At 44.3% G+C, this 11,767-nt stretch overlaps 1 long non-coding RNA gene across 1 annotated transcript; it reads left to right on the top strand.

Moving 5' to 3' along the window:
• The first annotated feature begins 4,116 nt into the window (after nucleotides 1–4,116).
• Nucleotides 4,117–6,089, top strand: LOC138787158 (uncharacterized). The gene is made up of 3 exons (XR_011362314.1): nucleotides 4,117–4,182; nucleotides 4,801–4,866; nucleotides 5,833–6,089. It is a non-coding gene; the product is annotated as an uncharacterized lncRNA (long non-coding RNA).
• The last annotated feature ends 5,678 nt before the right edge of the window (nucleotides 6,090–11,767 follow it).

The raw sequence follows: 11,767 nt of genomic DNA, 5'->3' as shown, positions 1-11,767 counted from the left end.
ACTTCCTTATGGACCCCTGGCCAATAAAAGCGCTGCAGAATACGCTCTTTGGTCTTTTCGCATCCCAGGTGACCACCAAGTACATGTTTGTGTGCAAGATCTAAGACCATTCTGCGATATTGCTGAGGTACCACTAATTGCTCCACAACTTCCACACGTATGTTATCTACCCTGTACAGTAGATCCTGGGTGACTGCCATGTGGGGGTACATCTTGTTGGCCCCTGGAAGTTGTGACACCCCATTTATCACGGTAACATTCTCTCTGGCCTTTATCAAGGTGGGATCCCTGAGCTGAGCAGTGCCAAAGTTATCACGTGACACTTCCAAGTCAGGCATATCAGGAACTTCCTCCTGGACTTCACCCTCACCAGCCAGTACAGCTAAGGGAACATTGTCACTTTCTGTGGTCACCCCTACGGCTGGTACCTCAGCATCTGGGTCAAATGGAACCGGGGTTATCTCATGACATACATTATCAATAGTAACATTCTCAGTGTAAGTTACCTGTTTTCCCCGCCACAAGTCCCAAAATAGGGGAAAGTCTCTTCCCAGTATCACATTATACATTAGAGACTTAACCACACCCACTTCATGAGACGCTATCCCACAAGTAGTCGTTATTGGGACCACAGCGGTAGGATACTCTCTGGTTTCACCATGTATGCACAAGACCCCGACAGTATGTCCACTGTGTGTTCCAGGGTCTATTAGAGAGCCATGCACTAAAGTCACCAAGCTCCCAGAGTCCAGCAGAGCTAGTACTGCATAACCTCCAATTGACACAGTACACATTTGAGGTTCAGTCTCTGACATAGTCTCTGCAGCAAGAACAGGTCGTGCAAATAAGGAGATACGTCTGGAGGTGCTGCATTCCATGGGCTCAGTCGTCAGGGGACAATTAGCAGCTATATGCCCCAGTTCATGGCACCGCCAACACTGTATACGGCCCTGGTCTCGACCTTGAGACCATGGTCGTTGACCAAATGTCCCACTGTTCCTGGGCCCAACCGCTAGGTCCCCCTCTGAGCCACCTCACCTTGAGACCTTTTGCACCCCTTTAGTAACTGGAACAGTCTTACCAGTTGGCTTCAATGGCTTGTTTTCCCTGGAGCTGGCACGTCTTGGCGACACCTGTAGTAGCTCCTCGGTGGCGCTATACCTCTCCACAAGATTCACAAGCTGGTCAACATCTGTAGGCCCAGCTTGTCCAACCCAGCGCTGGATCCTTGGAGGAAGGGAACGGATGAACTTGTCCAGGACCACTCTCTCCACAATTTGACCAGGGGTAGTTTCCTCAGGCTGTAGCCACTTCTTAACAAGATGGATCAGGTCATGCATCTGTGACCGTGGTGGTGAGCTTTCAGAAAAAGTCCAGTTGTGCACCCGGCCTGCTCGCATATGCAACCCCAAGTCTGGCAAGGATCTCACCTTTGAGCTTCTGATAGTCTCTGGAGTCTTGCTCACTCAAGTCATAGTACGCCTTCTGGGATTCTCCAGTCAGAAATGGCGCCACAACATCTGCCCACTGGTCAGCCGGTAACTTCTCACGCTCTGCAATTCTTTCAAAGACCATGAGATAGGCTTCCACATCATCTGTGGGTGTCATCTTTTGGAGAGATGCCTGTACAGTGGCCCTTGCAGATGGCTGTGGACCCTGAGTCCCTTGCAGTACAGAGCTGTTTCCTGCAGTTTGCTGAGCTGAGATTGCCTCGGCCATTTTCTCCACCACTAGCCTGTGTGCCTCATTTTGCTGCTGAAGCATGGCCCGGGTTTCTTGCTGTTGCTTCAGCATGGCCTGGGTAAAAGCTTGCTGCTGCTTCTCAGCTTGCATCATGACTTGTTTCATAAAGTCCTCCATTGCAGCAGCCTCCTTTTTCAGCTCTCCTGCAGCTTTTATCCAAGACATAAACAGGTATCTCTGTACAAAGTCCTTTCAGTGTGTATGTCTCTTTAAGACTGCATTTTTATGCCCGCACCGAGCACCATATGTGGGAGATTAGCTCTGTAGAGCCGGGCAGACAGCAGGATTGGCAGTCAGAGACAGGGACACAAACTTGTATAAAACAGAGATTCTCCTGTTTGTTTATTGAAACCAAAAGAAATTCAGCCTTACATTAAAGGCACAAAGTAAAATAAATCCTGCTCGTCTGAGCTCTAACTAACACAGCAAATCCTAGCTATACAGGTGACTTGCTACCAGTCACCCAACATAAAACAACAACAGTTGGTACAATACCAGTGTGGCTCAAAGTCCCAGCAGAAGCTTTAGCAGCCCTGACCCTCTCCACAGCCAGGAGAGACCTCCATGCACAGCCACAGCTCTATACACTCTGTGCCTCCTCTTATGAGACCTGTGATCAGTGGCCTCCAGCACCTGGGCTGACTTGGCCAGATAGAAAAACCTGGACTGGCCAGAAAGGGAATGACAGGCCCTTTTTCAGCAACTAAAAACAGTCCCATAGCAAGTAGTTTGCTATGGGTTTTAACTTTCCTGGATTCCTCCATATCTCACCCAGTTTTCCCTGGATGAGGTATGGACTTTCTGGAACCTAGTGTTCACATATGACAGGTACCTCGGGGAGATATAGCGATTCCCAACCACAATCCCTGTCACTGTCTCACAATACATACATACATACATACATACAAACAGGCACTTACATTTCATTAGGAAGCTCCCTATATCTTCCCAGCACCTGCCTCCTCTGTCCTCCTCCTTCTCACTGACACCACACTCCCGCCAGGGAGGGTAACATCTCCACACAGCACAGGGGAGGGAGCAGAACCCCCAGACTGCAGCTTAGTGAGAAGAACAGTTCTGTTAAAGTCCGTTCTAGTCACTAAGCATTGCAGTGTCCTGGCAGCAGCACCGGGCCCCTCTCTGTGAGTCACCTGGCCCGGGCCCCTTACAGCACTACCGGCAATACTGCCCTGATGGCGGCCCTGCTTACCTCAGTGGCGAAGAGCCACCATCACCCTCATCACCATCGCACCCCCCCCCAAGACCAGAGAGTAGAGGAAGGCCGGCTTGGCAGCCACAGAGGGCAGAACAGGAACCCGGACAGGTGAGAGAGAACTACAACCCCCAATACGTCCTGCTAAAAAGTCCATGTTGGGAGTTGTAGTTTGGCAGCCTTTGGACATTGAAGTTGCAGAACTACAACCCCCATCATGCCCTATTGACAGTTCATGGGGGGGTTTTGAAGTTCTGCAACAGATTAGAGGATGACACAGTATAGGGGGGGAGCAGTGGCACAGTAGTACTACATCTCCCAGCATAGTCTGTGTGGTAATATGCAGGACTACATCTTCCATCATGCTGTGTGGTAATATGCAGGTATATTTCACATAATAGGAGTTGTAGTTCTGCAACAGATAAGATGATGAAAGGGTACACGAGGGGGAGAAGGTGGCAAAGTGCACTAGTGGCCATGTGGGTACATGTGTGCATGTAGGGCTGACAACACGTTGCCGGAGGTAGCTGTGTGCCTACAGCCAACCATAAGAGCGTGCTCGGCCAGGTGAGTATGTTAGGGTAAGGGGGGCCCCATACAATTTTTTGCTATGGGGCCCCTGTCTGTCTACAGCAGCTTATTTGGGTCTGATGAGGTTGAGCAGCAGCTAAAGCTTCATTATATAGAATATAATATATGGTACCTTATATCTTCTCCTATAATAGATCCCCCTGTGTAAATTTACAAAACAAGTTTCCCCCTGTGTAGTCTCTGATAGTAGATGCCTCCTGTGAACTCTCCCTATACTGAATGCCTCCTGTGTAGTCTCCTCTAGTAGATTTCTCCTTTGCATTCTCCTATAGCCACTCCTGTCTAGTCCCTGTAAACTAGATTGCCCCCTGTGTAGTCCACCTTTATTAGCTGGCCTCATGTGTAGTTCACCACTAGTCGATGGCTCCTCTGTGTAGCATCCAAATATTAGATGGACACCTATGCGGGGTACCAATAGTATATCTAAACATATCTTTAGTCCTACAGTTGATGCAACCCTCAGACGCTAGAAGCATAGGACATGCCATTTTTTTTTAGCTTTGGTTTATTCCGCTTTTAGGAGAATAGCCCTAAAATATCCCTAATCCATTTTTTCATAGTCTGACGAAGAAGATTATTTACCGAGTGATTCATCAGAATACAAATCGGATTCATCGCAGTGGGATACTTGCCCGGTAATATTTTTTTTGGATCTCTCTCTCTTTATCTATCTCTGTATCTCTCTCTCTGTATCTCTCTCTGTATCTATCTATCTATCTCTCTCTGTATCTATCTATCTATTTATCTATCTATCTCCCTCTATATATAACTCTTTCTTTCTCTCTCTGTCTCTCCCTCCCCCTTTTATTTTTTATTTTATTTATTTATTTATTTATTTTTTTTGGGGGGGGGTGTTACGTTACATCAATATATCTACATATATATATATATATATATATATATATATAAAGAGAGAGAGAGAGAGAGATTGATTGATGTGTGTAATAAATAAATATATATATATATATATATATATATATATATATATATATATATAAAATTTGGGGATCTTTATTGATTTCTCTCTATCTCTATATTTCTCTAGCTCTCACTTTCTCTATATATACATTTATTTTGTTTGGGGGGGATAGTTAGATCTCTCTCTCTCTCTATATATAAATAAATATATATATATATATATATATATATATACACACACACACACATACATAGAGAGAGAGGGATATATATAAAGATATATATTCTATATATATAAGTCTAACACCCCCCCCCCTCCTTTTTATTTTAAATAGAAAGATATTGAAGAGAATGCGTCTACAACAACAGAAAGGCCAATTGAAAGACATCTTAGAAATCCGGTGAGTATCTTTTTTTTCATAAATTCTGTGTTTATTAACCAACTTTTAGGACAGAGGTAAATCAACAGACGGGACAGGCACACCCCAAGCACGGACAAGAATGAAGCATTGATATTACTAACAAAATGCAATACACAGGTCTGAGAAAATATAAAACAGTTGAATGGCATAAGTAAAAATAGAGACCTATATGGAGGTCAAGCATACGTGTAAGCAAGTGGAGAAATCCGGTGAGTATCTAGCTAGGGATGAGCCGATGTACAGTGCAAGTGAATGCTTTGGTACTCTCAAAGATAGCCTTTTCAGCACAAAGACCAGATAATGCATGCAGCTGGATTCCACTGCACTCCACATGAATTGATGATATGGTTTCAATCATTAGTGAAGTTTACAATAACTATAAGTAATTCAAGGCAACAGAAGTGGAGCAACAAGCCATCACAGAGTTCAAGTGCTTCCGACTGTCAAGACCAGTTATGCAATCAACTGGTAAATAATCAACCAGTAAAGAATGTGATTAGTCAAAACTAAGGATGGTCCGAACCTCCACGGAGGTGGAAGATAGCGGGAATCTGATGCCGAGAGTTCGGGTTCGTACGAACACGAACCTCGGCAGGTTCGGACCATCCCTAGTCAAAACAGTCTTCTTATTCTGGGTCAAAGTCTGCTAAGGGTTTGTTCACACTGAGTAATACATGTGCCTCCGCTCTCCGCTCAGAGAATTGACATGTCAATTCTTTGAGCGAGCCATAACATTGACAAACTGAGGCAGGCGGGATTCCAAATTCCGCCTGTATTACTCAGTGTGAACATACCGTAAATCTGTAAACCATAATGACTACTCCACTTGTCAACACAAAAAATTTGTGAACATAACCATTTCTTAGATATCCTTCAGAAGCTCCAGAGATGTGAGATTTCTTCACGCTCATTACTAATATTTTATTTTTTATTTTTTTTTATAAGGCTTTTTAAAATTTACTTTCAAGACTTCAACAAAGAATCGATGCTGAAAACAGAATAAATCCTTACTGTTTCCAATCGGATCCTCAGTCGGGCCCCAATGATGTTAGGCCATCACCGATTGAGGACACAGAAGGAAGACTCCAAGGAAATCAATGGTGCCTGTCAGGAACCGGTGACACCAGACACACAGAGACAGTGAGCCCTAAGCTCAGCCCCGCCCACTGACTCTACCTACTTGCCCCCCTAGGCTAAACCCTAGGGCAGCAACTGGGCGGCGGTCCCTGTACTGGCTTGGTGGGACAAAAAGACAAGACAGACAGACAAAACACAATAAAGAATGGTCGACAGTCCGGGTCACAACAGTCTGGCAGCAAAAGTACAAAATCGGATCCAAAAGCGTAGTAGTTAAATAACAGGCAATATGGTCGGAGGCAGGCAGCAAGCAAGCGAGGTCAAAAGATACAAGGCAGAAATCAGGAGAAACCAGAAAACAGAACACACAAGCAGGCAGAGACTAAGTCAATATCCGGCCGTGAGAGGCAGGCTGGCACACACTATATAGGAGACCAGAGGTCCAGTGCAGGAGCTGATTGGACCAGACCCCTAATCTCCTCAGAACACCTGGGGCAAGAGCAACCTGACTGGCAGAGAGAACAGTCTGTCAGACTAGCTAACCAGCATCAGAGTTAACTCCAGAGTGGCCAGGAGTATCTCAGGCAAAGCGGGTGTGGCTGAACAAACACAGAAGGAAATAGAGCAGTGTTCAGACAAGGTTCAGGACACTGCACAAACATACAAAAACACTGAATATCAGCGCCATCTCAGGCGCGCAGCATGAGCCAAGGGGCGCACGGAGTTCGGTACAGGCACATTCATGACAGTACCCCCCCTTTTATGAGGGGCCTCTGGACCCTCACTTGATAAATCAGGTGTAGGCGGAAAATGACCTCTCACCACACAGGTTTGAATGTCACTAGCAATATCGCTATCCGTCTCCCACTCGTCAGCGGAGGACTCAGAGTTACAGACAGAAGAGTTATAGACAGAGTTATCATCACAATTTTCATTCACATCAGGCACAAGTATGACAACCTCAGCGGGATGCACAGAACCAACTTCCACATTACACGAATTCACAGACATTGTATCCTCAGTGGGATACCCAGAGCCAACTTCCACATTACATGAATTCATAGAGATGGCATCTTCAACAGGACAATGCACACAAACTCCACCCACCTGCGCGCCCAGATGACCCTCCTGGTAGTCATCTGGACGCTGATGATCTGGCCTTGCAGGACGCTTGGTACAAAAGCTGATAAAATGTCCGCTGTCACCGCAGTAAAAACAGAGTCCATTCCTTCTTCCGTGTTCTTTGCGTACCAGGGAGCTTTTAACTTGGTCCAGTTTCGAAGGTTCTTCCAGAGTGACCAGAGGACGAGTTATAGAAGGCAATGGTTTAGAGGGGACAGAGAAAGGCACATCAGTGACACAGGGGGAATCTTGGTCTGATTTATTTTTACGTTCCCTGAGCGTGCGATCAATAGAAATCGCTAGAGCAATGGCCTGTTCAGAGGAGCTAGGGGTGGGGTGACTAAGCCAAGCCTCTTTAAAGGTAAAAAATGTGTTCAGGTCCCCTGAACCCTTGTCAGGCTCCTTGAGCGTGACCACTGGGGTGGCAGGAGTGGTAGCTGGTAGCTGCTGGGCCAATAGCCGGACCTGTTTGGCCAGCTCAGAAACAAGGGTAGCAAGATCTTCCACAGTAGCCATGGCACCAGAGGGGGCAGTATATATATTAGGCCGGATATTCTGTCAGGAACCGGACAGCAAGACAAGACAACACAGTGATAGTGAGCCCTAAGCTCAGCCCCGCCCACTGACTCTACCTACTTGCCCCCCTAGGCTAAACCCTAGGGCAGCAACTGGGCGGCGGTCCCTGTACTGGCTTGGTGGGACAAAAAGACAAGACAGACAGACAAAACATAATAAAGAATGGTCGACAGTCCGGGTCACAACAGTCTGGCAGCAAAAGTACAAAATCGGATCCAAAAGCGTAGTAGTTAAATAACAGGCAATATGGTCGGAGGCAGGCAGCAAGCAAGCGAGGTCAAAAGATACAAGGCAGAAATCAGGAGAAACCAGAAAACAGAACACACAAGCAGGCAGAGACTAAGTCAATATCCGGCCGTGAGAGGCAGGCTGGCAGACACTATATAGGAGACCAGAGGTCCAGTGCAGGAGCTGATTGGACCAGACCCCTAATCTCCTCAGAACACCTGGGGCAAGAGCAACCTGACTGGCAGAGAGAACAGTCTGTCAGACTAGCTAACCAGCATCAGAGTTAACTCCGGAGTGGCCAGGAGTATCTCAGGCAAAGCGGGTGTGGCTGAACAAACACAGAAGGAAATAGAGCAGTGTTCAGACAAGGTTCAGGACACTGCACAAACATACAAAAACACTGAATATCAGCGCCATCTCAGGCGCGCAGCACGAGCCAAGGGGCGCACGGAGTTCGGTACAGGCACATTCATGACAGTGCCTTTGCAGAAACTGCATTGTAATGGAAACAGTGGAAGAGAGTCTCTGCTGTAAAGAGTATATTGCCATCAATAATTTCCTTGGGAATTATAATTGTATAATTAAACACCCTGAGTTTGCTCAACTCGTTCTGGACCCCCACCTTCTACGCCATTATCATCGTACTATTCCCGGGATGACCGCTCGGAGATTCTACTTAGATGAAAATAGGTAATTCACTTTTTCTCTTTCACTTTTTATCTCTCTCTTCTCTCTCTCTGTCCCTCTCTCTTCTGAACCAGTTGCTAGTAACGTGCCAACGGCATCTCTGGCTACAGGGCGGCCAGGTTGCTAGGGGCTAGTGGGCTCCTTTATTTGTTGTTGCCGAGTCCGGGGCTTCAATGACCCCTGCTGATTGGCTTTTGCTAACTGGTGGTGACCGTCGATCGGCCAGGGGGTGGTAAACCCCCAGCCACGGCAACAACAAATTACACTTCTGTTGTATTGTGGGAGTTGGAGTCTCATGCTCTGGGACTCATGGCTCCATAAGTATCCTCCCTTTTCTGTTATTCCCTGCCTGCGATAGAGCCTTGGTACCTGAGTGACTGAGTGAGTATTTCATTCCGATTAGTATTCCTGGTTCCCTGACTTTTGGCTTAGATTTTGGAGTTTTCTCAGGACAACGTTTTTGTAATTTGCTAAGCGTTTGTTACCGACTCTGCCATTCTGACCATGAGTTTATGTTTGGGTGTCTTGTCCTCATTTTGTGTCACACCTGTGTAGGCAAGGGACCGTCGACCAGTTAGCCGCTGCCAGTTAGGGCACTCGAGGTAATTAGGCAGGGACAGCGGGGCGGGTGTCCCCCAGTCCCCTGTCCTAACCAGGGCTGTGAAGTCGGTAAGCCACAGCTCTGACTCCGACTCCTGAATTTTATCATGACCGACTCCGACTCCCAACTCCTACTTCAGCCAAAACTAGCTCCAACTCCACAGCCCTGGTCCTAACACTTACTTTATCTCTCTCTCGTTCTCTCTGTCATTGGTCCTCTCTCTTTCTCTCTCTTACTCTATATCTCTCTCTTGTTGTCCCTATCATTCAATTTCTCTCTCCCCTCTCTTTCTCTATATGTCTCATTTTCTCTTTCTCTCTCATTGTCCCCTCTATTCTCTCTCTCTTACTGTATATCTCTGTCTCTTACTGTATATCTCCCTCTTTCTCTCTTACTCTCTCTTACACTTTTACTCCCTTTCTCTCTCTTACACTCTTACTCTTTCTCTCTTCTCTCTCATTTTCTATCTCTCTCTATATCTTTCTCTCTATCTTTATATATACAGTATTGTTTATACTGTGTGATAATAATTCTGTATCTTTTCTAGAAATCTACGTTGGGTAGCATACAGGTCTTTCATTGGTATGGTATATGGATATTTTGGCAAAGACAACAGAGTGCCAATACCATCATGTGCGGTCACAAAGATACGTTCCAGCTTCCCTGATCCTCAAGGATATTATACAGGGTTTAAGTGGTTTACCACCTATTATTCTGTCAACATACCTGGAGAACTCAATTTCTAAGCATTTTTGAAATATTCCAATCAATGCTACTGTTTTTATTGCATTTATGTTTTTTTTTGCAAATTGTTATGCAGAATAATATAAATTCATGGTTTGATGTTCAGCACATGTATCTGTTCATATATGTGCCTATTGAGATATATTGACTATTTGCGAAAGTATATTTAAACCATGTTATCTATTCTATTTCTTGAATAAAAGGTTAAAATAAAATTCTTGTTGTCTTCATTTTTTCGTTTTAAATAATGTCCTAATTTTTTCAGAAAAATAATTTCAATACCTTTTGACATGTTTTGTCCGGAAAATACAGTATATGTAGACAATATACTCTATGTAGAATAAACACTGTAAAAACATAAACACTGTTCTAAAATTAGAATTTCTAACCAACTTGTCCAGAAAATACAGTATATCTAGACAATATAGAACAAACCCAAAAAGAAAAAGAGGCTAGACACAACATTAGAGTGCACACCACAAATATCAGGTATCAAAAAAATCTCAATTTTATTAAACAATAATTATTGTTTAATAAAATTTAGATTTTTTTGATACCTGATATTTGTGGTGTGCACTCTAATGTTGTGTCTAGCCTCTTTTTCTTTTTGGGTTTGTTCTTGATTCATTGTAGACACAGAGCGGCACCCCTATATATATGATTTACTGGTAGAGCCTCCAATTCTGTGTACGTTTTATGTAGACAATATACTCTATGTAGAATAAACACTGTAAAAACATAAACACTGTTCTAAAATTAGAATTTCTAACCAACTTAGAAAAAAAAAATTAAACAGAAAGAACAAAAGATCAAGAATAGGACACAGAAGTAGAGATGAGCAAATTGACAGTAGGTACAAAGTAAAATACTTCATTACTATCGCCATTTATCTGATCAGGCTGCATTCTGCGAAGTCTGCTTATTTCTGTGCCGCTTATCCATGTGTGCTGAGGAAAGCTGTATCATGTCCGGGCAAAATCAAAAATGTTTACCAGCACTGGATCCAGCTTTTGGCAAAACAACCGTGGAGGAGCATCATGAAGCAAAACAGATTTCAAAAAATTAAGTCAGATGAGCAGAATGCCGATTGGAATAAAGCTTCTATGTTTGTTCCTAATGAAAATGCCCTCATCTATACACAAAAGTTGAGATAGAGTTTTGTCATTTTGTGGAGATTTGTCTGAAAAAGATTTTCAAAGGCTTGTATGAGATCTTCTTTTGAAGGCTGTGGTAGTGGTGCAATATTTGCTGGAACTGCGGACCTTCTTGACGTCCATTGTGAAGCATTAGGATCATGCACTATTTGAACAATGTCCTTCATGACATCCATCAAAAAATCTTGACTGGTTGGTTCGTAAATTGCCTTTACAATCCAAGCCCTTCTGCTCTTTGAATACTCAATTTTGTGTCGAACTGTACCCACCTCATCGCTGACGGATGTTGCTTTTTTGACAGTAGCTTTGACTCGTCCTACATTTTTATTATGGTCCAAGGCGGCCAGTTGGGTCCTGGCTATCATTCCATCTATGAAGAAATGCAAACGCTTTGGCCTATATTTAAGGCATAAACTGGGATATACCTCTAGTTCTCCTGTGTGGCAGCAGAATGATAGTTGTCTCAGATCTCTTAGGAGGATGTTGTTTGAAACAATGTTTTGGATAACTTTATATGATGGGCTTTTGAAATGAAGCCATTTTGTTGTTGTCAATTGCTCTTCGGACAAAGGGGGATGCAAACATTCTTTATAATCTGAATTTGTTTCCCAGCTGTGCTCATTCAGTACATGATGTAAAAGTGACAGCCACCGAGCGATCAAGATGTCTGGATTTCTATCACACGTTCTGG

This window comes from Dendropsophus ebraccatus, chromosome 3, assembly GCF_027789765.1.
Source record: "Dendropsophus ebraccatus isolate aDenEbr1 chromosome 3, aDenEbr1.pat, whole genome shotgun sequence".
In the NCBI taxonomy this organism is placed as follows: Eukaryota; Metazoa; Chordata; class Amphibia; order Anura; family Hylidae; genus Dendropsophus; species Dendropsophus ebraccatus.
Note: the sequence above shows the minus strand (reverse complement) of the source record. Positions and strands in the feature narration are given on the sequence as shown.